Source organism: Nicotiana tomentosiformis, chromosome 3 (genome assembly GCF_000390325.3).
Source record: "Nicotiana tomentosiformis chromosome 3, ASM39032v3, whole genome shotgun sequence".
In the NCBI taxonomy this organism is placed as follows: domain Eukaryota; kingdom Viridiplantae; phylum Streptophyta; class Magnoliopsida; order Solanales; family Solanaceae; genus Nicotiana; species Nicotiana tomentosiformis.
This window is the reverse complement of record NC_090814.1, coordinates 83,217,091-83,223,592: the sequence shown is the minus strand read 5'-3', so window position 1 is coordinate 83,223,592 and position 6,502 is coordinate 83,217,091.

Sequence of the window (6,502 nt, the reverse complement as noted above, 5' to 3'; positions counted from 1 at the left end):
AGAGAAGACAAAAGACGAGAATGGTTTATAGAGGGAAAAATTGAACCAATTGGCCACCTTTGCATGGCAGTGGCGTTCTGTGAGAGACACACGTTGTTACTCGACGCAGCACGTCTCTGTTATAGGACGCGTGGTACGGCCTTTATGGGAAACTACTGTGGACGTGGCCTTCTCAACTGACGTGATTGGCCCTCAGAATATAAACTGCAATATATGAATGTCGGCACTTCTTATCTTTCCAACATCTTTCTATTTCCTTATCTTTCAAGATCTTATGACCGTAAAATTGTCTAACTTGCTAAAACCGATCCATTACTCGTGTTAGAGCAATTTCAATCCTTAATAATTGAACTGCCTTAAAATAACTGGATTCTTTCCCAACTGCTAGCGTAGTAGTAGTTTTTTTCTTCAAAGTTTTAGACGATTGTTCAATAATCAAACACTATTACAAATTCAAACAATAGTGTCGTCCAGGGGAGAAGAAAACAATACTGTCGCGATTTTTAAAAGTCTAATGATCTTATGTATGGTATTATAAGATGACAACTTATACTTCTAAACATCGAAGTAGTAATATGGTTGACATATGTAACACACGGTCTTATAAGGCTATATAATGTACTACTTGCTTGAAAAAAGAACGTCATTGATAGCTTGTTTGGTCAAGCTTCTCACCATGCCAAAAGTATTTATTTTTTTAAAAAAATATTTCTTTCCTCAATTTGAGGTATTTGGCCAAATTTTTTTTGAGGAAAAAAATACTTTTGGCTAGAAGCAGAAGCAGTTTTGAAAAAGTAAAAAAAGTAGCTTCTTTCCAGAATCACAAGGAGAAGCAGTTTTGACTTTTCTTCCTTCCAAAAATACCCTTTGCAAAATATTATATATACCAAAATAACCTTACTTAGTTTAAACTATTAAGTAGAGTTGTGCGTAATTTGGTAAATACCGAATTACCGTACCGAAATTAAAAATTTTGGTATTCGGTATGGTATTTGGTTTAAGTTTTAAACAAAAATTAGTATTAGGTGTGGTATTTGATATTTTAAAATAAAATACCGAAATACCGATATCGTACCGAAATATATATTATATTGCACAATACACATTTTATTAATTATAACTTAAATATATGAAATCTAAAATTTTACTTTCCTTTATTCTCTAAGTTCGTCAATTAACTCTAAGCAAGTAACAAGATATTTCTCTAAATTTTCTCTCTCTAGGTTGGTATTTGCTGGTTTTGGACAAAATTTTTGTCAACAGACGTTTTTAGTTTTGTACTTTTGAGTACTTTAATTAAGAATATTACCCTCTATGACTCTATTCACTAGTTAGTATTCAAACCGAATAAACCGAACCGAATAAACCGTAATCGAAGGGAGAAAAACCGAACTATACTGAATTTAATTAGGTACGGTATTGGTATAGCATTTTACGAAACTGAATACCGAAAATATCAAACCGAAATATCTAAATACCGTACCGACCGACGAACACCCCTACTATTAAGTAATATAAAATGACTTTTGGGATGAACTTTCATATTTATTGAATAATTTTTTGATATATTTAAATTATCTTGAAAGAATAAAGTACTTTTTAATTTTATTTTTATATTTTAATTAAATAAAATAAAAAATTTAGTTATTAACTTTAATAATAAATATTTGTAATTATTTATCTACTTATATAATATTAACTATTAAGCAAATCTCTTCATGTCCTTATTTGTAATTTGACACTTAAAAGCACTTTTTGAAAAGCTTGGCCAAACACAAATTATTGTTCAAAAGTGTTTTTTAAATGGTGGATTAGCCAAACACAAACTGCTTTTCACCAAAAGTATTTTTTCGAAAAGTACTTTTGAAAAAAATAATTCTCAAAATAAGCTGATTTTTCGAGCTTGGCCAAAAGGTTATAAATTATAATTTAAGAAGAAAACTTTTGAACAAATCAGCGCACTTAAATTTTTTGCATTGAACATTTATGCATGATGATGTAGAAAATATCTATAAAATTATTTGAAAATTAATTACATGTAAATATTCACACTAAATAATATAATAGATAATGTGTCACAGCCAGCTAAATTACATTAATTAATAATAGAATCCAAGTATGATACAAAAATTCAAATTAAAAAATACAAAAATCAAAAATTAAAATCATTATGGGTGGGTCGTAAACCTCATTAGATACCACTGACTAGTATCTAATAAGTTTTACCTACTATTTTATATTGTCCATATCTATAAATCTATAAATTAAAATTCAAACTTAATGCTAGTCATCTTGCTTATTTTCCAACTCTCATAAGCTAGCTAGAGCATCGGCTCACCTATACCCTATAGGTCTTATAAATTCGATAGGAGCATGTAATGTCTAGTTGTTTACCTTTAAAACGGATAACAATTAAATTTGTACGCGATTTTAAGGATATTTGGATTGATTCAACACAAATAATCAAGGATATTAGATAAACGAGTTATAGATAAAATGAATAATCAAACCAATTGTAATGTTACGGCCCAACTCGAACTTAGGTTGAACAATAGTTTTGCCCTTGATCGGATCTTCGGTTCAAAGCCAATTGTGAATGAAGAACAAACAGTAAAGTAAGAACATTGCAATAGCTAGAGAGTAGAAAAAATAAATTTGTATTACCTTGATTTTCGTGTTACAATGTGTGTTATCAAAGAAAAACTTTCCCTTTATATAATAGGAGAGTTTCATCCCTAGTACAAGTCTAAAAAGGTAAAAATCTTCCTTTCTCATTAATTACTGATCTGTAACTGTCATCGAGCAAGGTCCGCGCCATGATATCTGGTTGGTTGCGAATATAACGGTCCTCTATCCATCCTGTATAACCGTTCACTGTGCTCTCCGAAGTCTTAGAACTCATCCCGAGTCCGGGGTGCGTCGTTTTATCAGGTGCGATGGCGAACACTTCATTCACTTTTCACGAGCCTCGATATAAAGAGTTCCCAGCTTCGATTTTCGATCTCGTATGTTCGTAACCTTACTTCGTTTTATTCACCGAAAAATTGGGGTGTGCGTTATCCCCGATTTTACCCGTATACAGATAGTCCCCTCGCTTTTCGGATAGTAGATTTGCCAAAATTATGGGAAACAATAGATGAACCCCGGTTCCTTCCTTCGAATGTTACAACCGAGGTGACAGATAAGCCAAAACGTCATGTCAGTCGCGTCGTTCTGACTTTGGACACGTGTCAGTCACCGGCTGGCTGCGTTGGAATGTGAAACGTAGCACATTGACTGTTTCCCCCTATAAAAGCTTCGACCTTTTGCATTTCTTTCACTTTCCGATCCTAGCTTTTTTCGAATTTTCTAACGGCTTTTAACTTTTTCAAATCTCCATACCCCGCTTCTTAAACCTTCATATCTTCATCTTTGACCTTCAAACCTTCATATTTTTTCTTGGATATCTTCATCTCTGACCTTCAAACCTTCATACTCTTTCTTCAAATCTTCATATTTTTTCCTTCGAATCTTTATATTCTCCTTCAAGTCTTAATATTTCCCTTCAAATCTTTATATTTTCCTAGATCACGATGGCTAAAACTTCCGAGTCTGTAATGCAACAAGTAGCTCCCTTGTCTTCCCATCCGGCCACGGGCGTCGAGGTAGCTCAGGAGCCTCCTATGAAGAGCTTCATACCTGAAGGTTGCTCTATCGAGGATGCTTTCAAAGTCAAGAAGGCCTCTAGCTAACAAGATCGGGGCGAGGGAGCATGGAGATACATATGCTTTGTCAATGGATATACCTTTCCCATAGTCCGAGAAGACTGTAAATGGGAAGGTAAAGATGTGGTCGTCCCCGGGCCAAACGACGATATTACTACCCACGTGGAGGATTACTTAAGTGTCTATACTTACCCATTTATGCTGGGCTCAGTAGATCCCGTAATCCTGGCTTTTTGCAAGAGGTACGAAGTGTGCCTCGGGCAAATTCACCCATCGTTTTGGAGGATCGTGATCCTCCTACATCATTTTATGAACAATACTGACAACCCACGGTTCACCCTCGACCATCTACTTCGCCTATGTAACCCCCAAATTTTCCGAGGGGGGATGATCAAGCTTGTCCGTCGAGTAAGTAAGGCCCCTTTCTTGAGCATTGACGGGGATAGAGACCGAGGCTGGCAGGGGAGATTTGTTCGGGTGAAACCCGGTTTCTGTCGTTCCCCGAGAGGTGGAAAGCATCTCGTAAGTGCCGTCTTCCTTAAGTATTAACTTCTTTTTATTCCTTCTCCCATTGCATATATTTGCGGCCATGCAGCTGTTGCCCAAGTTCCTAATGCAATCTCCCGGTTCAAGGAGTGGATCGAGGGGATCTGTAGGCAGATGTCATACTTTGAGCGCGCATGGCAAAAACTTTCGAAAGGCAAATGGGAGGCCCGTTCTCACGGTGAGGTTCTTCCCTGAATAGTTACCACTATGTCCCAACTTACACAATGCTAACCTTTTCTCTTCTCTTATAGGTCTGCCTAAGACCACCGAACTTAGGCCGCTGGATGAGGATGAGGATACGTCATTACCCGTCGAGCCCTCCATTTCGGGACAGCTCTGGCTACCGCATAGGAGGAAAAGAAAGTCCTCGGTTTCCTGGATCCCGAGGCGAAGAGGAAGAAGAGAGCAGCCACCCGAGTTCGGAAGCCCAAGAAGAATACCAAGTCCAGGGTACCGGACCCTGACTTTCTATACCGGCTCAGGGGCGAGCCCGAAGAAGATGACATTTTCGTCGCTCATAGGTCGACCCCTACTAGGGAGCAGGTGACGACCGAGAAAGAGGACCTCGAGTTCAATCTCCTTCTAACTCGAGAACCTGAGGGGAAGATGGAGGCTGCAGCCTCCCAAGAAGCTGCTCTTGTCCCGAAGGAGATGACCGGTGTTATTGACATCGTGGAGACGCCCTCCTACACTGAGTCTATGTTCGAAGAGGCCCAAGCGGGCAAAGAAAAGTCAGGTGAGGGAGCGCAGGGCCCAGATGATCCCCTCAACTCATTTTTCGACGGCATGGACATGGACGCATTGGAGGATATTTCCGGGCTTGGTCACCTGGAGATCCTGAGGAAGGATGTGCCCTCGGGAGTTGGCAGGCCGAGTTTGAGCCCAAGATTAGTGAAGCAATTTCCCGCACCGAACGTGGACCTCGAGCGCAAGAAAACAGTCGTTCTCACAGTCCTGGAGGATGCCCGGGTCTTGTCTGCTCCGGTGGGCGTAGCCAGCTTCCTCTGATGCCTAGTTACCGAAGAGGACCAGGCCAAGATTAACGAGGTTGGCTCGTTGAGCCTTTTCAACGAGGCACAAAAGGCTCTGAACCGGGTAGGCATTGGCCCCTTGTATCCCTTTGTGAATCTTTCATTAGACTTTAAGGTCCCTTACTAACTTCATTATTTTTCAGGCTTCAGTGCTTCATCATGAAAGCTTCCTATAGTACCGCTTGGAGGTTACCCAACTTGAGTTCGAGCTCAAAGAGTAGGTCCTGAAGAAGGAGATGTACAGGGCTCTTAGTGAGAAACAGGACGAGGCCCTTAAAGACCTCCCAATTCTCCGTGCCGAGATGAAAAAAGCTCAGAAAGAGGCCTCGACCCTAAAGTGGTAACATGCCGACCTGGTTGAGAAGGTAAAGATTTTTTAGGCTAAAAATGAGCAGCTAGTCATGGTGACTAATGAAACAACTTCGCAGGTCCAACAGAAGATAGACCTAATCGACCAGCTCCGGGACGAAAAGGACGAGGTCAAGGCCATGGCCAAAGGGCGGAAGGTCAAGATGGACATGTTGGCTTAGGAGAAGGAAGCTGTGAAGGCAGAGCTGGCATCAATCGAGAACCAACTCCGGGTGGCGAAGGACAAAGTCGATAAGTCGTCTCAGCTGAATGATAATCTCCGGGCACAGCTGAGCTCGGCCGTCTCGGAACGGGATACCTTTGGGCAAGAATATGATGCACTGAGGTCCAAACTGGATGCGGCCTCTATTGATGCAGAGGAAATGGTGGCACAGTACAAGGCCAATATAGAGGCAGCCACGACCCGTTTAAAGACGAAGACTGAATATATAAAGCGGCTATCCCGGAGAGAGATCCTCGAAGAGATCCACGCCCGAGGTTTTGACTTATCGGCCGAGATCTAAGAAGCTAGGAGGCTCGAGGCCGAAGCAAAGGAGCTCTATAAGCCTAGGGGTCCCGAAGGCTCCGAGGGTTCTGAGGGTTCTAAGGGCTCCAACAGTTCTGGCGATGAGTCGGGTTCCGATGAAGACCATGCGTAGATGCCTTAGTACTTTTCTAGTTTCTTATTTTAATTTTTTCTTATGTATTTTTTTTGTTTTATTTGAGTTCATTCTATCGGGACTTTGTAAATATATTTTGGAATATATATGAAAATTTTCCCTTTCTGGCAATATCGTGTCTTTACTTTTTTAGCATCTTTTTGAAATTTCTACTTGCGTATCGTTTTTGATGCCTTAGCATAACCAGACTTCG